A 24,949-nucleotide genomic window follows, 5' to 3' on the forward strand; every position below is an offset into this window, starting at 1 on the left:
CTTTCATCTGAGTTTGTATTGCTCTATGTTTTCTATGACTGTGTTTTCACTCTTCATTCTGTGAAATGTCCTTCCCACGGTTTTCCAAATCGGAGATGCCTCTCTTAGCTGCATTCCACCATAATCACCTGATTAGTGATCATTGTATGTCTGTGGCAGGTAATTTGATTGAATCACTTTAGTATCCTCTTGTTCCCATTCCTGTTATCCTCCTTTATCTCTCTTAAGAGAGTTGCGCAAAACTGCGAGTTAAGGCAAAGGCCGTGGGCAGCGTCCTTTCCAGGTCATCCGAGAGCCCAGACACATTCCATGCCAGGATTCTCCAGTGCTTCAGACTTACCAGTCGCAGCAGCATTGGGCTCACGCCATCACAGGCTTCATGTTCACTTGTGGTTAACAGATAAAACAAATAAAGACTACTTTCTGTCCGGTAAAAGAACATCATTAAGTTATAAGTGTTTTTTTTTTCTTACTTTTTTCTGTTGCTCTATAAGACAGTGACTAATTTTATGTCTGATTTAGCAATCAAATTCCAGGAATCTTTCCCCCATTGACTAAACATGCCCCATCGTCCATTTGAGCCAATTTGTCTATCTTATTGGATTTGCTGAACTAAATAAATCTGATTTAAAGTAGGTACTCACTGTGATTTGTATGAGTCATATTTTAAAATATCATTTGTTTATAAGAGAGTGAGGCAGGGAGGGCAAGAGGGAGTAGAGAGAGACAGAGAGAGCAAGCTTTCATGTGCTAGGTTCACACTCTAAACACTTGTAATGGCTGGGGCTGGGCCAGGCCAAAGCTGGAACTAGCACCTCAATCCAGGTTTCTCATGTGGATGGTAGAAACCAACTACTTGAGCAATCTGAGATGAAATAAGTCTGGGGAAGGCTTGGCCCTGCACCTACGAATCCCTTTAGACATAGGGAGACATCACAGGCCCTCAGGCAGCATGTCCAGATCCCAAAGACAGGTCACACCTGCGCTGTGCCACACCTATGTCGTGTTCCAGGCATCCTGTCCCAGTTTGGGCAGGTGCCCAGAGCCTTCACTGGCACTGTTCTTCCTCCTTGGGGGTTAGGAAGTACAGCGGGTGATTGTCACCGTGTTGGGGTTGGGGATGAGGAGAGGAGTGGGATATTTTCTTTGTGGTGGTCTTGGATGTGGGGCTGGCTGTCTCACCTTCCTGCCCAGGGAGCTCTTTCCTTGGGGAGGTTCTGTGGTGCCCAGTACCTCTCACACACACATGGACATAGAGCTGACCCAACAGCATGGACTTGGCTGGCCAACAAGTGACACCTAGGTGTCTTAGCTGCTCTCTGCTGTGTTTCAGGTTTTTAATGACAACAACAAAAATTTAATAGATCTCAGAATTAGTTTTACTCCAGTTCATCTTGTTACTCAATTCAGTTGCTTTTCAAATGCCTGAGGCTTGAGCTGCTGGGATAGATGCTCCTTGAAAAGGCAAAAAGAAAAAAAAAAAAAAAAAGCAAAAAACGTGTGCTAAAGACTACCTGTGAGTGGAGCCTGGGAGGACCCCAAGCCTCGCTCACAGTTCTGGGGGACGGGGTGGGTGAGGTGCAAGCTCACAAATACCACTCCAGGTCACTGTTCGCTCATTTTCATTTGTCTTTATCATTGCTTTCAGGGTGCTGTTCTGGGTGCACTTCTTCTGGTAGTAAATTTATGCATGATTATTATAATGTGTGACTGCTATCAGAAAGAAAGCTAATCTTCCTCCTGTCTGTTTATCACTCTGGGGAGGAAAAGGTGTTGGTGGCTGGGGATGAATGTCCGCAGAGGGTCCGTCTCAGTTCATACATTTTTGCCAAGTGTAGATGGTTCTATTGAGAGGAGGCAGGCTTTGCTCTCTGGTTCATAGAGAGGAAAGATTTTCCTCCCACGTTATTAAAAAGTATTAGGCATGAAGAATGAAGCATCTTCCAGATTGGGGGAAGGTAGTGAGAGAGGAAAAGAGAGAGAGGAGAGAGAGAGAACGAACCATGTGGGTGGCAGGCGTCCAGCTGCTTGGCTAGCACCTGCTACCTTCCCGGCTGCATATTATCAGAAAGGTGGACTCCCAACTGGAGTTAGGGATAGGACCCAGGCATTGCAAGATAGAATGTGTGGGTCTGCAGGCTGCCTCTTAACCGCTAATCACACATACCACCCCGGTGATCTTGAAAGGGAAGTTACAAAAAATGTGATCACAGCGGCTCTCTTACATTACAACTTGGAAAGCGCCACCCTTTTCCTGAAGGGTGCCCCCATCTGAGATGGGTTCCTTGAAGGCAGGAATACCAGGAGCAGTGCGAGGAGGGTGGCTGTGAATGGGCTCTGCCCTCTGCCAGGCTGTTTGGGCTAGAGCAAGCCCCACTGCATCCTTAGGGGCTTCGGATTCCCTCTCTGTGCTTGGTTGGCTGCAGGATTCAGCAAGTGAGGGGTTGTGTGAAGGGCTGACCATGGTGCTGAATGTGAAGAGGGTTGTGGAGATTTCTTCTGGTCATGTTGGTGAGCTCACAGCTCCTTGCTTCTTCTTGTCCCTGAGGAATTGTGCTGGGTACTGGGAGCAGAGACCTGAGCAAGGCCTGTCTTCCCTGCAGGAGCCCTCAGATGTAAGTGAAACAGCATGGAGCATACCAGCAAGACCTGAAGATAGTGGGGGCTGATGTATGCTTGCAGGCTAAGCCTCTGCCTGTGGCACCAGCATCCCACATGGGTTCCGGTTCAGATCTGGATACAGCTCCCTGCTAATGTCCTGGGAAGGCAGCAGAGGATAAACCAAGTGTCTGGGATCTGCACCCACATGGGACACCTAGGAGGAACTCCTGGCTTCCGGCTGCAGCCCAGCCCAGCTGCAGCTGTTGTAAACATCTGGGTAGTGAACCAGTGGATGGACGATCTCACTGTTTGTCTCTCCTTTTCTCTGTAATTCTGCCTTTCAAATGAAAGTACAAAACTCTAACCCTAACCCTAATCTTAAAAAAAAAAAGACAGTGGAAGGTAGATAGCTGGCTATCCTTCCACTCTGACAAAGCCACTTTTATTTTATGTGCAGGGCACGGCATGGCACATCTTCCCCAGCTAACTCAAGCAGGGACCTGCCCTGGCCTTCTGTAAAAATGCAAGTGGCCTTGGGAGCTGGGGTCCCTTTTGGTGGGAGTGGCATTTCAGATGGGTAAATCACACAGACTCGCAGCCTGGGATTCCATCCATGGAGTCTGCACTGGGGCCAGGGAGGCCCCCGGAGCCCTCAGGTGACCCTTGGGCTGCTGGCCTTGGAGAGCTATGACAGGTGCAGGGATCTGGGACAGACTGGGGATGACAGGCAATGTCCATTCATCTGTGCTCTGTTGGCAAGCTGCTCCTTCCCTCCAGGGGTTCCTCCCATCCTGTGAGGACTGGATTCCGTTGGAGGAGCCAGGGACACCCCCACCTCCAGGGTCCCCATCTGCCTGCCAGCCTGCTCATCGTTCTCCTCCTCACGACAGTCCCAGCCATGTGGCTAATGAGAGGCCTGTTCAGACCTCATTAGCACAGCGACTTGCTCTCTTCTGCTCTCGGAGCCTAATGATGTCTCTTTCATTAGTCCAATTTTGGCAATTAATGTATCTCTCCATGCGGTTGTGGGTTGTGGGTCTGAGGGCTGCGTGCCTCTCCTCTCCTTCGCTGCCAGCCTCTGTATGTTCATTCCTTGCTTTAGCAGGAAGCAGAGACACAGGAGGAAACCCGGCAGGGACCTAGTAAGGAGATCCCGGGCCGCTTGTGCAGTCAAAGGAAACAGCAGGGGACTGAACCAGAAGTATCAGGAGATGCAGGGTGCCCCAAGTCCTCTTGACTGTTGGATGTTGTAATACTGTGCTTTACAGCACCACCCCGCCAGGTGGCTGCAAACGTGGTTGATTCAGTGACTCAGTGGCGCACTCAGGGACCGTCTCACTGTTTTGGGGGCACCCCTTATACATGCCCTTCCCCTACCCCTCCCCACAGTTCTGGCGTAGCCAAGGCAAGCCTGAGGTATGTTCTCATAGTGGTTCCCTGAAACCGCCAGGAAGGGCTTCTTTCTCTCTGCCTCTCTTCTGATTTCTTAAAAAAAAGAAGAAAAAAAAATGACCTAGGGGAACATTTAAATTTTTTCTTTTCAGGGGAGAGTGTGAACACGGTCCCCCACTACCACAAATTACACAGTCGAGTTTCTTACATCTGGGGAAATCGCAGGGGTCAGCACATCTGGAGTGCGATGGATGAGCCTCGCCCCGGGAAAACCACCTTCATGATCATGGTGTCTCTGCTGCCAGGGGGAACTCTGAGCCCTTGCCAGGCTTCATCCATGTGGATATGGGGAAAAACCATGGAAAATGCATGTTATGCATGGATTCCTCCACATTTTTTACACCAGAATAAGAGAGAAGGAAGAGAGATTGCTGGGTCCCACAGTTGATCCATTTGTAGTCTTTTGGAAGAATCTGCATACTATTCTGCATAATGGTTGTCCTAATTTCTACTAACAGCACAAAAGGGTTCCCTTTCCTCCACTTTCTCACCAATATTTATTACTCTCCGATATTAATCATTCTGACACAAGTGAGATGATATCACGTTAAGGTTTTGATTTCCATTTCCCTGATGTTTAGTAATATTGAATGTATTTTCATGGGTCTCTTGGCTAGTTACATTTCTTCTTTTGAAAAATGCTTGTTCAGATACTTTGCCCACTTCCTAACTGGATTATTTGTTTAGTTGTTATTGAGCCTTTCAGGTTTCTGTATATCTTCTAGATATTCATTCTTTTTCAGATAAATGGTTTAAAGATGCCATTGCCCATTCTGGCAGTCGTTTTTCATTCTGTTAATCATTTGCTTTGCTGTGCAGAAAGAAGTGTCTTAGTTTGATAAAATCCCATTTGTCTATTTTTGCCTTCATCGTCTGTGTTTTGGGAATATTCTCAAAAAAAAAATCATTACCTAGGTAAATACCTTGAAGTGGTTCATCTGTTTCATTCAAATAATTGAACAGTTTCAGGTCTTACATTTAGATCATTGAAATGTTGTATATTGATTTTTATAAACAGTAAAAGGTAGGGTTGACTTTTCAGTCTTCATTCTAGGAATATCAGGCTTCCCCAGCACCATTTAGAATAGCTACAAAACCAACACAAAACCAACAACAGAACAAAACATTGGACCAGCCATGTGGAAGGTCCTACAACGAAAATCTCAAAAATGCTAAGGAGACAAGTTGGAGAAAGCACAGAAATAGTGGAAAGCCCTCCCATGTTCACAGATCTGAACTTTCCAAAACAATTTACAGATTCAGTGCAATAGTTATAAAGACACCAGTAACAGTTTTCACGAAGCTAGACAACATGACCCTGGAATTTACATGGACGAGCTTGTCTCCCTCCCCTATCCCCAAGCAACCAAAGCAATTTGAATAACAAGACCAAATCAGGAAGCATCTCACTTCTCTGCCACAGAGCTGTTGTAATCAAAATAGGCTGGTACTAGCATGCAAACACATAGAGCAATGGAACAACACAGAAAACCTAGAAACGCACACTTGTTGCCTATGTTAGGAACCACAGCTACTGGTTCTTAACATAGGCACCAAACACACAGTGGTGGAAAGATAATCTCTTCATTAAATGTATTTTTAAATTCAATCTTCATAAACTTTTTAGAGTACCCTCATGAACCCCTTGCCTAAATCTATTGTGGAGAATTGTTGTGGCAGTTCTTGGGTAATAGTGTTTCGTTTCCAGGACCTGGCCTCTGTTAGGCATCGAGCCATGTGGTTTCCAAGTCAATTCCAGCTTTCTAGAAAGAGAAGGAATAAAGCTGGAGTTGCAATGTTTTAGGGGAAATGACCAAGGGTGCTTACTTATTTGGTGAATTGCATATTTAAAGGTGCCAACAGTGTGATATTGTTATGAAAGAAGCATGCAAACCATGGCCATAGTAGAAGTAGAGAGATCCACCTTGTGCGGTAGAGGTATTCAGCTCTCTGCACCTGCCAGTCCAGACTGACATGCAGCCAGATGAGAGGGGTGCTGTGGACCAGAGGAGCCCTGGAAGTTAGAGCAAACAGAAAGTCAAACAATTCGACAATGGAGAGAAGAGCTTGAAGAGACACTATGAGCTTGAGGCTGGGCTCTGGAAACCGGGAGTTAGATGCTGTATTTGAATAAATAAAAGGCTGCCTATGGACTGGATTCTGTTCAGAACTAAGAATGAACCAATACCAATGGCTACAGTACAACAGGAGGGCAGTTGAACCGCAGCGCAGCAATGGCCATGAACCTTGCAGATTCTGGTTGTCCCCACTGCGATAACCTGAGGCAGCCCTTCCCAGTCCCATTTCAGATAAAGAAACTGAAGTTCTGAGAAAAGCTGTGCCATGCCACAGTTTATGCAGCGTGACATTGGTCTAACACGCTTGGATTAGGCCCACGTCAAGTGAGGACTTAGGTAGAGGAGGTTAGTGAGACAAACTGAAGACCCCAATCTCTGTGGTTGACCTCAGAGTGGCAGCTGGGACTCTGCTCCTCCTCACTCCTTGCTCTTATAAATTATCATCATGCTCAGTGGGAAGTCCAGCCGATATTGGGGGCCTAGCCCACACCTTCACTCCTGAGATGTTTGAATTTCCAGGCCAGGGGAGTTTTGACGTTGGGCTCACTTGGTCATTCTTGAAGACATGGAATTAGTTTGTGCACCATAAGCAAACATTCTGTTTTGGCCAGGGCCCCAGCATTCTACTAAGAGCTATTTCTTAAAAGATGTCTAATTCTCTGTGGTGAGCGGGCCCAGCCTTGGTCCATAATTCCACAGGCCTTCCAGTGGGCCTTCCCCAAAGCTGCGTTTTCTATCTTCTTCTGCCATCTTGCTATGGGGTCTGTCATATTTCAAAACCCAAATGAGCAGACTGTAGCATCCACAAGCTCTTTCCCTGTCCTGGCCCTGTTGGAAGCTGCAAATCGTTCATATCATCCAGCACATTTGGTATCTCAGGATTCCTGCGTGTGACCTGGGTCACCTTCAAACCTCAAAGCCCATTGTGCACCAGGCTTCTCCTGGAGGTTGAGATGGACTATTCAATGACTTATTTTTCACTTTGTAGTCATTAGCCCAGTGCAACTCTAGTGATTGTACACCTCTCCAAAAAGTTATTAGCATGCTGGATCCCTGAATCTTTGTTAGGCTTATCACTAATCCTTTGGAGTGCAGCAGCCTTTGCTTCCCCTGTCCAAAAGGCACGATGACTTCAACACAGTGGGTGAGTGTGGTCTTCCGTGGGGTGTCCAGGAAGTCCAATTCTCTGGCAGGAGAATGTCCAGTGCACAGGTTAAATAAGCCCCACATAAACGTTTGGCCTCTGTCTTCCACTGCAACCTCAGGCGGGACTCAAAATTCAATCTGTTAGGTTAGTTTTTAGGTTGATCCTGAGTAGGGCTGGCCAATGATGTTATCAATGTCTAAATGGCCCTCTGGGGAGGAAAACCTTCCATGCACCCCTGCATTATAGGAGGCAATGGTGGAGGGCGAGGAAGGCAAAATCACACAGAAGTGTTGCGATGCCTTTCATATCAATGTGTGAACACCTGGGTTCTATTTTCTGGTCAGAGTAGGAAAAAACACAACTGCAAACTCAGTGGCTGTGCACCAGGCACCTGAAGCCACGCTGATGTGGTTTAACAGAGCACTGTGTTGGTAGAGTAGCTGGGAGAGAGATTATAACGGGATGAAGGCTGTCCTCCTGGATCCAACCAGTTTCTGCAGAGGCCACTGCAGCCAGTGCAATAGAAACAGGAGAGGGTCATTGTCCCTGCATTGCTAGTTCTTTCAGAATGGTGTGCCTTTTTGTCCTTGGCTATCTCTGATTTATTCTGTGGCCTATTACAGAGCAGTTTCAGAAGGCCTCCTTCACGGAGATAGCATTTTCCCCAAAGACAAGAACTCATCATGTAGGTCACTACAAATGCCAAGAACATGAATTTCAGTTACACACCCACTCGTGCACAGGAAGAATACGGGGTGGACCCACAGGCTCGGCAGGTCCTCCTGGCATCAGACTTCAACCAGGAATGCCTGAAGTAGTTTAGGGGACAGGGAATGAGAAGGTAAGCTTATTCTGCTGTGTCTTGTTTGAAATTGGTACACATAAGGAGTCTTCAGAAAGTTCATAAAAGATGTCTATTATGAAAAAAAATGCGTGGGTGATGCAAAATTCTGCACAGTCGATGTACCATTCAATTCTATTTTCCCCTGAGCTGGTCTCTCTAGGCCTTGAATTCAACAGTGGAGAAGGGTTCATGCTTCTGTGTTTGACTATCAATTGCCCTCAACTCAGCCTGTGGGTCCAATAATCCTCACAGTAGCTCCATTTCCCCTTTCCCTAATGTACAGTCACCCAGATAAATGTGCCTAGACCTGTTTGGGAAAGGTGTGAGGGAATCACTATATTATATAATTACTACAGCATGTGAGAACTCTATGCTTACCATAGCACCGGAGAGTCTACTAATCGTGGCACAGCACAGTGCTCCCTCCTCTGCTGCTGAGTTCAGGGCCTGGTTGTTGTCACAGATCAGCAAACTGAGCAAGTGTTGTGGCTTCTTACGGTGAATAGCCTCTGCCTCCCTGCCTCACCGTTGCCTCTCGGCTGGTGCCGCTGGCAAACAACATCCCTGTGTGCACGGATCTTCTTCCCACTCTTTGGCTATGGGTCAAACCCTGTTAGCTATCATGCCATGCCCTCCACAGTCACAGTCTCTGCTGGGACTTCTGTCCTTATGGGACGTGCCGCTTCTCACATGTCTGCCTTCCTCAGCTCCTTCACTCCTTCCCCTTCTCGCAGGATCACAGGACGACTTAGGTGTTTCCAGTTCACCAATGTTGATGTTCTCTTTCCAGAGTTCCTTGTTTATGCGAAAGGGAGACAAAGATTTTATCTGCTGATTTACTCCTCAAATGGCTACAGCAACTGGAACTGAGACATCCAAAGCCAGCATCCAGGAGCTTCTTCCAGGTCTTCCATGTGGGTGCAGGGGCCCAGGGACATCCTCTAATGTTTCTACAGGCCATAAGCAGGGAGCTGGATTAGAAGTGCGTACCAGAGCAGTAATCATTAGCTTAACGTGCTATTCCATCGTGCCAGCTCAATTTCTCCAGGGTTCAGTGAGTTTTCCTCTTTGCCCAAAACCCTAACAGCCAGTCTACCCCACCCTATTAATTCTTAGTAGGGAGTCTCCCAAGAAAGAAAGTCTAAGTTGGCAACCCCACTTTACCTAGCCTTATGTTTGAATCCCCTTGGCCAATCACCCTGCAATTGCTCAGTTGCAGGCTGTTGTCTTCTCTGGCTGTGGCTAGTGTCTGTTCAGTCATTCTTTCATCTTTTGTGCAGAGTCTTGTACCTACCCTGAGAAGACCTGACTTTCTGTGGCACAGCATAAATCTGGTATCAGCCTAAGATTAAGACGGGATGTAGAGGTACTCCAAGAGATGCGTATGTTGTCTGTCAGGAGAGCATCCCTTGTGGCATGTCGCATCCACACCTAGGTGCCATCTCTAATAGGCAAGATTGAGTCTTCTCTGAAAGCTCTGGGGGCTTGGGAGGGCAAATTCACTGAACAAATATTCCCAGGAGCATCTAGGCAGGTGTCTCCATTCCGTGTTCAAAGACCGGTTCTCCTCACCAGAGTTTTGCTCTTAACACCCCAGACCCACCTTGTGTGAGTATCTGTATGTGGCTGCCACCAACTGTTCAGCTGCGTGGCTCTTCTAGGGCACGATATAGAAGGGCATCTTGCTTGGCATGCACTCTTAGCCATCCAGTGCTTGTTCCTCAAGCTCTCTTTGTAGGATGGGAATACAACTTGGAGGTATTCAGTCAATTCTACTTGCTTTGTAGGTGCTGGGATTTTGTAATTTCTGATGCCCAAATCACTGTTGTACACAACGACATTTGATCTTCTTGCACTGAATGCAAGCCCAACACCAGTGGGGTCTTCAGTACTTGGCTGTAACTTGTCCTACCTCTTACCACTAGTGGGTGAACTAGTCCAAAATCTCACTTTACTGACTGTTTTCTCAAGGCTAACTGTTGGTTTGGTTTGGATGCAGCATAAAGCAGATGCAAAGTGAAGTTCAGATGGATAGGAGGTGACTCAGGAGTCCTGGGCCTCTCTAGCCTCACATCAATAGTCGCATCGCTATGGCCTCTACTCCCATGGTGATATCTCTTCTTCTTCTTCTTCTTTTTAAACCTCCTGTCAGCTTCTTTTTAGGGGGTTGCATGAGGCCCAGTAACATAATACAGGGTAGTCTTCCTAATGCAACAGTCTTAGCTTAATCACGGCCAAGTAGTTCTTTGCACAGTGCACGGTTATCCACAACATTCGGGAATTAAGATGTGAGCCTCTGGGAGTAGGCATGAGTTAGTCCGCAGCAAGGTCTGCCCTGTGCAAAGGAGAGAGGAAAGGAAAGAGTTGTCTACAGGTGGTGTTTCAGGACTGGAGCACAGTTTTAGGACAGTATCACCTGAGAAAATTGGGGTGTGTGAGCCAAGGTTGCTTGTCAGAGGAATCCTGTGATACTCCCAATGAATCTATCCCAGTGCCCCCGCCTGTCAGTCACATCTGCATGGTAAGCACCTGGGCCAAGCATCAATGATACATCACATCTACTTGGACTGACAGGTATATGTTCATGGCTGCCATCAGCATTGACTCTTCAACAGGAGGTTGTTTTGGCTTGCCTTCCAGCTCTACTGTCTACTTAACTACAGGAGCTCGGGCAAATCACTTTAACCTTTCGGTGCTGCTCTGGCTCTGCCTGTAAAGCATGAATGATAATGGCACCCAGTTACTAAGCTCGATAGACGGTAATAGAGTGGTTGCAAGGCATAATTTGGACTAGTGCTCTTCTATTTATTTATTTAAATGGCAGAGTTACAAGGCCCCGTGCAATGGCTCAATGGCATGGCTAAATCCTCGTCTTGCAAGCACTGGCATTCCATATGGATGCCGGCTCATGTCCTGGCTGCTCTGCTTCCCATCCAAGCTCCCTGCTTATGGCCTGGGAAAGCAATAGAGGGTGGGCCAAAGCCTTGGGACCCTGCACCCATGTAGGAGACCCAGAGGAGGCTCCTGGCTTTGAATTGGCTCAGCTCCAGCCATTGCAGCCATCTGGGGAGTGAACCAGCAGCTGGAAGATCTTTCTCTCTTCTTCTGTTTGGAAAGCTGATCTGCCTTTTCAATAAAATAAATAAATCTTTTAAAGGTGGAGTTATAAAAAGAAGAACAGAGAGAGAGAGAGAGAGAGAGAGAGAGAGAGGTTTTCCATGTGCTGGTTTAAATGGCTGCAACGGCTGGAGCTGAGCTAATCCAAGGCCAGGAACCAGGAGCTCCTCTGGGTCTGTGACATGGCCCAGGGCTTCGCGTTATCCTTCATTCCTTTTCCCAGGCTGTCATCAGGGAGCTGGCTGTGGAGTAGCCAGGACTCGAACTAGTTTTGATAAAAGATGCTGGCGCCATATATAGGCTATACCATAGTGCCAGCTCCGATTTCCTGTCTTTGTCATGCCAACAGACTTATCTTTCAACATCTCCATCGACTGGGGTGCTAAAATACTCCCAGTTAACTTTACTTGTTGGGCTCAGGTAATGAGAAGACTTACTGCGTTTCTGCTCTCTGCAAATTAGTGACAGATTGCTCCCAGAAGAAAACGAAACTATTTCTATATGTTTTCTTTCCACGTTGTGACTTACTTTTTTTTTTTTTTACTATATCATCATTTATACATTTGTAAATATAACAAGTAGGAACCCTATATGCTTATACTTGTGATGTTATTTTATAAAGCTAACAGATGTATAAATAAAACACAAAGCCACAAAACCAATCATGTTCACATACACAAAATTCAATGACTGGGATAGATTTTGTTTTTAATGAAAATGTGTTGTTTTCTACAGAGGTACTGGCTGCCTTGTACCAGCCTTGAGTAACAGAATTTGGCCTCTGTTTGGTAATGAAGCATAATAGATAATTTTCTTATTAATTCAAAAATAACAAATGCAATTGATTTTTCAAAAAAAAAAAAAAAAGACAGATTATTTGAAAAGCAGAGTTACAGAGAGACCAATCCTCTGGTTCACTGTCCTGAATAGCCACAAAGGCTGAGGCTGGGCCAGGACACAGCCAGGAGCCTCACGTCCATCTGGGTCTCTGCATGAGTGCAGGGGTCCAAACGCTTCAGCCACCCTCCGCTGCGTTCATGTGAGAAGGGACCTGGAGCCAAAGTGGAACAGTTGGGACTCCAGCCAGCACCTGCATGGAATGCTGACACTGCAGGTGCTTCTGTCAGTAATTACTGCCGCAGATTTAAGCTCAGGCACCTACAGTATGTGACAGGCTCGTTGAGAAGTCATCACCTGGCTACCTCCTTGTGACATCCACTCTTATTTGTTTTAGATAATGATGCTCCAAGATTCAAGATGGAATTATTAGAGAAAATCTGGGTGTTGCTGGGAATGTGAAACACAACCAGTGACTGAGCGAACAGGGAGCGTGAAAGGGCTTCCCGAAAGTTCCCATGCAGTTCATTGTTGTCAGGAGCTGTTAGTGAGACAAAACTGCAAGGTCACACAGGAAGCACCCGTGCTTGTTAGCCCAGCTCAGGCAGCATTCTGACAGGTGGGAGGCAGGTATTCCTGTCCCATCTTCCTTTTCATCTCCTTTGAAGTCCGTGTCTAGAATGATGTAACCTGTAATGCCATATGAGGTTCCCAAGATGTAACAGGGGTGAAGTAAAGCAATGTGAAGTTGAGTGAGCCGGGAGCTTCTTCCAGTTGCTCCACTTCCTGCTCTCCAGACCCCCCTGCAGCTGCGAAGCCACTCTGGCTATTCAAGCCTGACGCCTGGTGAATTATGTTCCTCCAAATTGCTACATTAATAAGGGCCATGTGTTCCTAGAGGATCATTAATTACAGACACATTTTTATTTCCCACTGAAATACAGCCCGTATTTTGGCTCCATGTGGTTCAGGCACAGTCTTGCCAGGCACGCCGCATCTTGCTTCTGACACCTGCGCCTGCAAAACAACCCCTTTGGCTCCTGCTCGCTTGGTGTTTTTCTTCTTGTAAGCAAGGCTGTGTGAGGTTGGGGGGTGCCTGTGGATATGGCAGTAGAGAGCAGTGCAGAGCATGGGGCTGAAGGAGCAGGTCAATGCTGTCCTGTTTATGGTCTACCTACGAGAACGCCCCCTGTACTTCAGGTAGCTCCAGATATTGGTATACTATGGGAAGTGCTCTACCAGAAGTGGGGTTTACTGAGCTCTGAAGCAAGAAGGATTGAGGCAAGAGCCCCAACTTTCGACACCTGCTGAGGTTTGCAGACTGAGGCACCTCCTGCTTGCACCGTGTCTGTAATGATGCAATCCTTTGTGTGTTGCCTGGACCTTGGGATGAATATTCCATGTTCTTCTGTCTGGTGGTTTGCAATTACCTGCTAGAACCCCCTAGGAAAGTTTGAAAGTCTGGCACCCAGGCCATGCCAAAGACCCATTTAGTGCCTTGGAGAGCTTGCAATGTGCAGGTGTCAGCAGTCTTGAGGGCTTTGTGAGTGGAAATACATACATACATATATATATATATATATATATATATATAATTGTCTGCAGTTGGAGAAGGTGCAGTTCCTTCTTACTCTGGCAGGCATGCAACCATTTCTTGCAGCTGTCCCCTGGGGAGCTGCTTAAGGATGCAGGCACAAGGTCCCACCCAGGATCCTCATCTGCATTTTAACGAGACCTCTAGGTACTTTGTCTACTTGGTAAAAACACTTTTTCCTCTGGTTCACTTTCCAAACTTTAGTAGGTAGAAGAATCACCCAGAGGGCTTGTTAAAAAGAAAAATCCTGTTCAGTGGGTCCAGGTGGGGCAGGGGGATCTGTTGTTCTAACAAGGTCTCTGGTTGGTTTGGTTCCCACGCAGAAGGTCCTGGGGTCACACCTGAAGGGATGCTGGTGCTTCTGGCACTGGGGCTGCTGACCCTCAACTCAGCTCCCTCTGTCCTGGGGCCTTCTTGCTAGGAGAGGAGAGGGAGGGGAGGGAAAGAAAAAGGAGGCGAGAGGAGCGGAAAGGGAGAGGAAATGAGGAGAAGCAGGAGGGAAGGTGAAAAGGAGGAGAGGGAGGAGAGAAGCATGGACGAGAAGGGAGAGAGAAAGGAAATGGGAAGGAGGATGAAGCAGAGCAGAGGGCAGGGAAAGGGTTCTGGGTTGGGAAGCGTGATTACTGGGTTTCTAGCGTGATTACTCCATTGTGTGACCACCACCCCTCCTGAAAGAAGCGTTTTTGTCAGAAGTAGTAAGTCTGCGTATTCTTCTTGCACCCCCATTCCTCTGCGGCTGGCAAAATCTTACCTGCTTCATATCTCTGTGTATTTGTGCTTTTGGAATACAAACAGAATCCTGCAGCCTGTGGCCCTGAGGGGGAGGGCGTCTGCCTTCCTCCTTTTTCGTGGTGTCTGTAGGGTCTGCCATGGTACAACTTGTTAACTGAACTTTCTGCTTTCTCTGTCCACTCTTGTGCATGCACCACTGGCCTTGAGCTTCTGCTGGAAAGCTCCAAGTCTTTATCGTGCTTCTCCCCTCCCTGGCTGGGTCTTTGGTCCCCCAGCCAAGGTAGTTCCCAAAGACTGGCTAAAGGCTGGGCACTGCCTGGGACCAATGGAACCAGAACTGCACATGGTAGGGAATGGGGGGCTTCTGGTCATATGGTGCACAGGAGAAAACTGAGACCCTGAGAGTATTTATGGACAGTGCAGTTCCCCCAGGGCACTCCGGGCTGCCCAGGATGGGACATGCTGATGGAAGGATGGCAGAGGGAGAGAGAGAGGGAAACTGGGAACAGGAGAAGGGGTGCAGGAGCCTCTATTTCAGAGCCTGGAACACTGACCTCCCCCCCTAAGGTAAGAACAATGAAGACTCAGGTTGAGATTTACATCTGTGCTTTTTCAACTTCTCAGAAGATGGTGCAGAAAAGACACATTTACTGAGAGATGATAAATTCTGGTTTTGCAGATTTATGAGAACTTGTGTGGAGGCGAATCATAGATTTTTATTTTTTTGGCAAAAGCCTTTAAAACTTTTATGTCCCATCATAATGGCAAATGGAGTCCAGTAAGCACTTAAAAAATTTCTTGATTCAAAGATTCCCTCCACTCCCACCACCACCACCACCACCACCCTTGCCCTCTGGCTGGGCCTGATGGCAAAAGTAGGCACCTGCAGGAAATACAGGGGAAAAAACGATCAGGAAGGTAACCCCTGGAGACTAGCGGGCATGAGCTTCAAGCTAGACTTCAGTGTTCACTACGCACAACATGGGCACAGGGCTGTCACCAACTGAGGTGTCTTCCTGTTTGATGCAGTGGGTGAGTGCATGGGGTGTGGCCAGCCTGTCCCCCTCGACCTGCAGCCTTCCCAGCCTCCCTCTTTGGGAGGGCACAGTGGTGGTGGTGGTGGTGGTGGTGGTCTTGGGGCCTTCCAGGAGGAACTTGAACTTGGGTTAGTCATAAACATAACTAAACAGCATACTGGCTCCTGGGAGTTACAGGGCTGCATGGGTGAGTCCAAGCTACTCCACAGGGTCAGTTTTCTTGACAGAGTCAATATACATAGTATGAAAACACACACGGATATTGTCCTATGGTCCCTGGGAGTCCAAGAGGCCTTGTGTTATCTAGGTAAACATGAAGTTGTTTGATTTCCTGATCTCTAATTTTATCAGCTGTGTCTGTGAAAAGTACACAGGCCAGACAGGCTGAGGAGGGTGAGTACAGGTGCCAGCACATTTGTGTGTGTGTGCAAATGCTTGTTGGTGTGTGCATGTGACTGTGTGTGTGTGTGTGTGTGTGTGTGTGTCTTTGTTTTCTGCTGCTGTAAGGGAATCCTTGAGCCAGGATGGATCACTGAAGAGCAGATGTTTGGTTTGTGGTTCTGCAGAGCAGTGCAGGGCAGTCCAAGGGCATGGTGTGGACGTGTGCCAAGGAAGGGGCTCCTGCTACTGTATGCCATGGTGGAAAAGCAGGAACGCCCAAGGAGAAGCAAGTGTGTGCCAAGGAGGGAGAGACTGAGAGGTCAGCCTGCTGTAGAGCAGCTGAGACAGACTCTGGTTCCTTGCAACAATCCAATCCCCATGTTAGCATCGCTGTGCTAGATTCCAGTGTGACTTTCAGAGGACATGCCATAGTTACGTCAGAGCACTGCATGTGTGTCTTTGTAAAGCTGTGTGTCTGTGTGTGCATTCCTGAGCATGAAGGTGTAGGTCTCTGTGTGCCATGGGTATCTCTATGTGTACACGTTTCCATGTGTTTCCATGTGTGTCAGTATATATCTGTGTGTCTCTGCATTTCTATATCTGTATGTGGGTGTGTGACCTTGTGAACGCCTTCTGTGTCTCTGAGTGCCTTCAGGAGCATATGTGCATGTCTGTCTGTCTATGACCTGTTTGTGTGTGCTTGTTGTCTCCAGGTGTGTCTGTATGCGCTCACATGTGTGTCACAGTGTTTGCACATGCCTCCAGGTGTGTCTGTCTGGATGTGCCTGCACATGTGCCTGTTTCCACCTGTGAGGGTGCACATCCGTACTCTTGCTCAAGGACATCCCTGTGTCCATACATGTATTTCTTTGTACATGTGCACATCTTGCATGTCTTCGGGGCAGAGTGCTCTCTGACGTAGCCGTGTTGGCACACATTTCTGACGAGGCCTCAGACTCCCTACGGTTCTCCCTGATCCTCCTGCTCTCTGACACGTGTGTCCCTATGCTGTAAGCACAGCCACTCTCCTGGGTAGCCAGCTCCTTCTTTGCCTACACATGGGTTCACTGGGGACTTTTTCTACCTCCTGGTGGGATGCAGGGCTGTGTTGATCTCAGGGGTCCCATCCGGCATCCAAGAGGGTGAGGGTGCAAGTGAGTACGGGTGAAGCTTGGGCTCATTACACAGACCCTTTGCACACATTTACCCAGCTAGCCCACAGGCCAGCCCCGAGACAGGGCAGTGGTGGGGGTTAGCAGCAGAGGAAGTCACAGTGAGGTCTAGTGACTTGGCGGGCAGGAAAAAAGCCCGGGGCCTGACCATGCACTCAAGGAATCTCATTTGGAGACCGAGAGAGCTAGGAATTCCTGTGGCTGATCAAAGGAAGAGATGGGGGAACTGCGGAGAGAAAAGTTGTCAGGAGGGAGGTGGAGAAAGTGAAGTCTGGCCTGGGAACTGTGCTATAATCTTGGCCCAATAGTGGGAATTGGAGGGCAGCTGTGCTAGCAACAGGGTCATGGTAGGACCCACCCCCTACCCCGGCAGGCTGGGGACAGTTGCATAGCTTGGCATAGCTTGTTCTCTGCCTCCAGCTTGGCCTTCAGGCAGCAATGCACCCTGTTTCTTTCCTTAGGGGAGCAACTGAGATGATGCACTCAAGCCCAGGAGGGCATCCAGTAAGCAACAGTCTGATCCCAATATTGACCACACAGGTCCAGCGGATGCAGGTGGACAGGCAGGTGGGCACAGTTCCACACTATCAACACAAGATCTGCTTTGGTCATTTGTGTTTTTTTTTTGTTTTTGTTAAAAAGATTTATTTATTTATTTGAAAGTCAGGGTTACAAAAGACCAGATACAGACATCTTCCTTCAGCTGGTTCACTCTCCAAGTAGCTTCAACGGTCAGAGCTGGGTCAGGTCAAAACCAAGAATCAAGAGCTTCCTCCATCTGCTACATGGGTATAAGGGTCCCTCCTCTGCTGCCTTTCCGGATACGTTAACAGGAAGCTGGATCAGGAGTGGAGCAGGCGGGACTCGAACTGGAACTTACATGGGGTATTGGTGATACATGTGGCAGTAGCTTTACTTGCTATACCATAATAAGAGCCACATCCTGAAGGTGATGTCCTTCCTTGAACCCCGCCAAGGGGACAACCTTCTATTCGTTACACAGGGAAACAGCATTCTTTTAAGCAGGTGCCGAGAAGATCAGGGGATCCTTTTGTGGGAAGCATTTCTCGAAAGTGTCCAGTCTCAAGGTCCTCTCCCAGGTAGCCACCGCATGATGGGAAGGGTGCCTAGGAGGCTGCATTTTGCACGGCTGGCTGTTCTGAAAAGCGAGGAAGTGAATGATGCCATTCAACCCAGAAATTATCTTTGCAACTTTACAAGGGACCCTCAGCTAACTCAGACGCTGTACCATAACTCCAGATGGTTAGAGCAAGAAGGGGTTGTTGTTCTGGTGAGGAGGGGTTTTGCCCCCAGATACAGCCACATCACACACCCTTTCTACCCTCCTCTCCCAGGTGACAACAGCTGGCACAGGGATGACCTGCGACCCCCGTCCCCACCTGCCAGGCTCCCACAGCTGTCCCCCTGGCTTCCTGCCACCAGCCCCCACAACAGCAGGAACAAGTTGTCCTCTATTCCCAGGGTTGCTGCGTGTCTCCCAGAGTGTCCTCTTGTTCTGAGACCTGCAAAGCTTTCCAGTCTCTGAAATGAATTTTTTCCCCCCAATTTGGGGATGGAACCAGCCCACTCCTCGAACAAAATCTATAGCTCTGAGCAGCGGCAGAAAATTGGCCAGGCTTAATAAACCTCAGGCCTGCCGCGCTCCTGTGGCTGTATATCAAAGGGAAAACAAATATATTGACTAATTCCTCTCGGAAGAACATCCATAAATTACAGCTGTTTGAAAGCAGTCCGTGGTGGGAAGAAAAAAAAAAAAGGTTGCGGGTGACGTCACCGGCACCATGTTAGTTGGAACTGCCTCTCACACTGGGGCCGGCTTCTCTCGCTGCCTCCCAGCGTGGAGCGTGGGAAGGGCTCACTGTCAGCAGGGAAGCTGCCTGCATTCTGGGATCAGGGAGAGAGAAGCCTCCTCACAGCCCTCATTGCAAGCGGCTCTGCTTCTCAAAGGCAGACCCGAGACCCTGGGTGCAGATTGCAGAATGCCGAACGGATCGGGGTAGGAATGCTCCCTGTGCCCTATGGGACACTCCTCTCGCCCCAACCTGTCTGTCTGCACGCATCGTGGGGCAGCTTCCACAGTCCAGGCCCACCCGTTTTCCCACCACAGGTGTCCCGCATGTGTCCCTCCCTGCTCCTCGTTGTCGCCCAATGCTACTTCCACAGCAAAACTGCAAAACTCTCCATCCATCTTCACTGGGCTTTGAGCAGAGCTGGACTTCTGCCAGCTGTAACCAAGGAGCTATTCCCGCAAAGCTCCATGTGGGTGTAAGGGCAGCCATGGCTCAGGCTCAAAGACCCATGCCCTCTCCTGGGTGCCTCTGAGGGAGGCACCCCTGTTGGGGGTAGTATAAGAAGCTGACCCAGGTCTCCAGGATTCTGTCACCTGAGCCTCTGTCCTTTCCAAGGAGTGCTGCTGGCTTCTAAGGAGTGCTGCTGTGCAGTAGGATCTCCTGAGGCTGTCGCAAGAGGCAGAGTCCAGGGCTCCGTCCTCAGGCAATGTGTGTGTGTGTGTGTGTGTGTGTGTGTGTGTGTGTGTGTGTGTGTGCGCGTGCAGGCATGGACCTACACCAAGAAGCCTGGATAGAACTGGCTGGACTCTGAGAATTAGGAACACAGATACTGGGAAGAATGGGACGGGGAATTTTCCAAGTAGAGGCAGTGTTTGCATTGGAAAACTGGGGCTTGGGACAAACTTCAGCATGTGGCCTGTGGGCTTGGCATTGTGGCACAAAGGGTAGTCCTGGTGCTTTTAAAGTTGTACTCCCATGTGAGTGCCAGCTCAAGACCTGGCTGTCCTGTTCAGTCCCTGCTAATGAACCTGGGAGAGCAGAGAAAGATGGTTGGTAGTTCCTGGGCCCCTGCACCCTCGTAGGAGACCTGGCTGGAGCTCCTGGATCCCCGTGTTGGGTAAGCCCCACCCCAGCTGCTGTAGCCAGTTGGAGAGTGAATCTGCCATTCTTCCTCTCTCTGTCACTGTGTCTTTCAAATGAACATAGTTTTGGGAAAAAAAATGGTGCAGATTGATTTACTGGCAGGTAGGGGCCCCCACCACAGAGGGAGGCACCAGAAGTCCTTCCAGTGAGCAGGCTGAGATTCCTACCCCAGTCCCAGCACCCACCAATGTCACAGCTGCTGTCAGGGGCAGACAGGCAGCCTGTGAGCCTCTGATTGCAGTCATTGCTTGCTCAGCATGTTTGCACACACCAGTCTGGGTGCCAACCTTCCTGCATCTCTTGTGCTGTTCATAGAAACACACACAGATGCACAGGGCACCAGCCCAATTCCAGATTCCACCTGCAACGTTCGCTCATACCTGTGTCTGATTGGACTTCTGGGCTCTCTCTCCTTCTCCTCTGGAGCACTCTAGGAGGCTGCCTACCCTAGCCTTGATTGCTGTAGGGTTGTGGCCAGGATTCTGCAAGGGCTTCTGTCTGCTTCTCTCTTGTTCTAGAAGTTCTGCTTCCTGGAGTTCTCTGGGAGGGAGGCAGGAGGGACAGGCTGGGAGTTGTGAGTGGTATCTGCAGAAGGGAGGTGATATGTGAGGCAGACCTATTTCCAAGGTAGGTGTGGACCACACAGCTGGCCGCATGGTGCCCAGACTGAGTCCCTATACACTCCCATGCTCCATGGCTTGGTTAGTTTCAGATTTAATTTTAAAAGATTTATAAATGCTGGTGTTGTGGCATTGTGGGTTATGTGATGGTCTTAGATACTGGCATCCCCTGTGAGAACTGGTTGGAGTTCCGGCAGTTCCACTTCTGATCCAGCTCCCTGCTAATGTGCCTGGGAAAGCAGTAGAAAGTGATCCAAGAACTCGGAGCCCTGCCACCCTCTTGGGATGGAGTTCCAGTCTCTTGGTTTTGGCTCTTGCCGTTGCAGCCATCTGAGGGAGTGAAGAAGCAGAAAGAAGATACCTCTCTTTTTCTCTGCAAGTCTGCTTTCCAAATCAATAAATATTTCTTTAGACAATTATCACAAAGTAAAAAATAAGAACCTCTGTGCAGTGTGATACAGTTTACACTGGCCGGATGCATGGCACAGCAGCTTCTCTGGCTTTCTGCAGTGTCCACTGGGAGGCCCATCCTCTCCTGCCCAGGTGTGGTGCTGCTGCTGGTCATTCCCCCAGGTCACACGGTTCGATCACAGGGTGTCACCTGATGAATGGTGTTTCTCTCACTCCCCACGAGTCCCTGGTTATGAATGAAGGTTCAGTTAGGCCTGCAGGCATGGGCTTGAGTGGGAGCCCCATTTTTCAGATCTGTATATTCTGAAAGGAAATTGACCTATAATTTTCTTTCTTTTGTCTTGAATTGAGAATGAATTCCTCCTTTCTTATGGAACAGAATCCTGAAATGGACTGACACCCTTTTCCTGTGAAATCACGTGGGGAGACCTGGAGTTTTTGGATTTGGCACTTTTCAGATGAATTACTTCAGCTGTGGAATTTTGTCGACCGTGTTTTTTGAGTCCTTGAGTCATATACTTCAAGTTGTTAAATTGATGTGAGTAGAATGGCGCCTGGCATTTCCTTATAGAATTTCTCTTGTAGAATCTGTAGTGATATTCTCATTTTTATTCTTGACAGTAGTAATCTCTGCGTGTGTGGTGTCCTTTTTGTTCTTTTCCAGGTGTTGTCTGTGGTCTATTATAAGATACTTTTGATTTCATTGATTTTTTTTTTCTCAGCTGTTTTTGTTTTCAGCTTCATTGATCTCTGATTTTTATCTTTATTACCTCTTTTCTCCTTCAGGCTTTGAGAGTGTTCTATTTTTTGTTTTCTTAAAGTAGAAGCTAATAATCTCAAGTTGACACCTTTCTTCTTTTCCTATAGAAGCATTTAATACCATAATTTTCTCTTTAAGTACATCTTCTGTTACATCCTACATATTTTGAGAAGTTGTGTTCTTATATATTTCAGTTCAGTTTAAACTATTGTAATATCTTTTGACTTGTAGATTATTTAGAAATGTATTGTTACATTTCTAAATGATGGGTAATTTCCTCATCTTTCACTTATACGTTTCAAGTTCAATTTCTTCGGAGCTAGAGAAGTGACTTTGTATTATTTCACTTTTTAAAAAAATTGCTAAGATTTGTTTCAGGATCCAGGACACGGTTTTTTTTTTTCCTTGATGAATTTCCCACATGCACCTGAAAGGGAGTGTATTCTGCTGTTGTCGGGTGGTGTGTTCGGTGAATGTCGACTGAAATAACTTGGGTTTCCCATATTCTTGTTGGCTTTCTGACCATTTGCTGTATTACCAGAGAGGAATGTGAACGGATCCTATGATGATGAACATGTGTGCCTTCCTTGTAGCGTTTGGTTGGGGCTGTGTGCATTATAGGCTCTGTCGGGAGGCGGCAGGGGGCAGGCTTAGCATACCACATTTTGTTGAGGAATTGGTGCTTTCATGATGACGTAGCGTCTTCGTTACATCCTCTTTGTCTCGTGTGACTTCCTTTGCTCCGAAGTCCTGCTTTGAGCCACTGAAGATTTTTTTTCCTGATTGGTATTATCCTTTGCTTTTTTGTAAAATCATACTTGCAGTGTGTTTTCTATAGAGACACATCTATTAAGTCTATTCTGATGACTTACACCTTTTGATTTATGAGTTTAGATCGTTTACGTTTAATGCAATTATTGACATGTTCGGATTTAAGTCTGCCACTGCATTATGGTTTCTACTTATTTCTTCTGTTTTGGTTTCCTGGGTTTCTCCTTTTGCTTCCTTTTGGGTTGTTTGATCTGAGTTTATGGACATCAGTGCACGCCTTTAGGATATTTTAAATACCATATTTGTAATGTTCTTAAGGTTAGAGATCCAGCTGTTTCTCCTATTTGCTCTTTGCCCTCTCTGTGATGGAAACAGGAGAGCACTCTTCATGTGGCTGCTGAGCAGTAGCTTTTTTTTTTTCCTTAAGTACATTTTATGTTCATATCTAGCTTGAAGCAAACCATCATCAGATGCACACACGATTAGATAAATGAAAATACAGCCATTGTGTGGCTGTTATGGAAGAGTTGGAGGTGCTAGGAAATGGGATAGATTTTCACAATGCAAGGCTTTTGCCACAGTCCCTGGGGTCTGTGAGCCTGGGGTCTCACAGTCCCTCTCTTGGGGTGGAGGGAAGAGACGGATTAAGCCAGACTTGACCACCTGAGCACAGTGGCCAATGAGATGGGACTGGAAGGAGCCTGCTGCATCCCAGTAGAAGATGCAAGGACGCTCTGGTTTAATGCTGTTACTCTGTGTTGCTCAGATCGGCCTTTCCCAGAGAGATCTGTTTGTAGGGAGTAGAAGAGCTGCTGTAGAAGAATGCACAGATACGGTAACCCAGAGCAGGAAGGAAAGACCTGGAAAAAGCTGAATCACGCACTCTGTGTATGTCAATTAGAGGAAGCCACAGGGCGCGTCCCCAGCCCTCTGAGACCAGAACGCTGAGGCTTTTGATGCTGCGAACTCCCATGGCTCCCACTTCTCACCCCTCCACCTCCCTGTGTGCAGTGTCCCCTGCACAGGCTACGTGCACTTCCCTGCTGCTTGACTTCCGCTTCTGTTCTGTGACTTGCTTTGGCCAGTGAGGGAGTGACAGTGGAGTGCTTTAAGTGGAGAATGTGCATACTAGGGTTTGCTGCTTGTGCGTCTGCCCTGAGCACAGATGCCCCGGACAGCCCTGGAGCTTCTGAGACACATGCAGTAATCCCTTTAGAGACAGTGTTGGAATGCGCGGGTGCACACACGTACACAATGGCTGCTTCTCAGACGTATTGGGGTTGTTCAAGGGCAACTCACATCAATAGTTGGCTGGTTGATATAGATGCCTGTATTTTAAATCTTTTTTCTTTAAAAAACCTTGTCAGGACGGGCATGGTGGCCTGGTAGCCTAATTCTTCACCCGCAGCTTCAGCATCCCATGTGGATGGCAGTTTGAGTCCTAGCTGCTCCACTTTCGATTCAGCTCCAGACCTAGGACCTGGGAAAGCAGCAGCGGATGGTCCAAGTCCTTGGGGGTCACTGCAGCTCAGCTCTGGTGGTTGCAGCTACCTGGGGAGTGAATTTGCAGATGAAAGATCTCTCTGTCTCTCATGCCCCTTGTAAAAAAAAACAGTTCAAAAGATATTTTTAACAAAAATTCAAAAGTATATAGTTTTTTAAAGTCTTATTCATTTGAAAACCAGAGAGAGATAGACTCTATTCATTGGTTCCCAAGTGCCTGTAGCAACTGGGACTGGGTCACACAAAAGCTGGAATCTAGGAACTCTATCTGGGTTTCCCAGGTGGGTACCAGGGATCCAACTGTGATGCCTTCCGTGGTGTTCATTAGCAAGAAGCCTGAATGGGAAGAATTGCTGAGACTCAAAGCCTCAAGTGGCATTTTAACCACTGTGCCAAACACCCACTCCTTTTTTTTCCATGAGGGTATCTGTGATTTTTCTAAATTGGGGACCCACTCTATTGCTTTGTAATCTTTTCACTGAATATCACTTCTTCATGGAATTATACATTTTTCTGTAGTATCATCTTAAATAATTAAACAGCATTGTACCTTTGAATATTTAAATGACTGCTACTCTGATGTTATTTTGCGTCATTGTCATGACATTTTTTTTAAAATAAATGTTCTCACACATGCTTGATATCCTCATGTTTATTTCATTATATTAAATTTAAAGGTATAAACCAAGGTAGCATGATTTTAATGCCATTGTCAAATTTACCAGAATTCCATAAAACAATTCCCAGTATTTCACCAACACTGAATATTATTACTTCTTACACTGGTCACAATATTAAAAAGTTTAAAAAATATACGTTTTGACATGCATTTCTATGATTGGAGAGATTTAATAACTACTTAAAATTTTCAAAATAGCCTTATGGAGGTATAATTTCCAAGCCATAAAATGCAAAAATTGAAACGTATAACTCCATCA

At 47.4% G+C, this 24,949-nt stretch overlaps 1 non-coding gene across 1 annotated transcript; it reads right to left on the reverse strand.

Annotated features, from left to right (window-relative positions):
- Positions 1–4,142: 4,142 nt before the first annotated feature.
- Positions 4,143–4,308, reverse strand: LOC121150484. Its single transcript, XR_005882971.1, has one exon. It is a non-coding gene; the product is annotated as a U1 spliceosomal RNA (small nuclear RNA).
- Positions 4,309–24,949: the final 20,641 nt, after the last annotated feature.

Source organism: Ochotona curzoniae, unplaced genomic scaffold, assembly GCF_017591425.1.
Source record: "Ochotona curzoniae isolate NIBS_2020 unplaced genomic scaffold, NIBS_Ocur_1.0 contig_21, whole genome shotgun sequence".
NCBI classification, from domain to species: Eukaryota; Metazoa; Chordata; class Mammalia; order Lagomorpha; family Ochotonidae; genus Ochotona; species Ochotona curzoniae.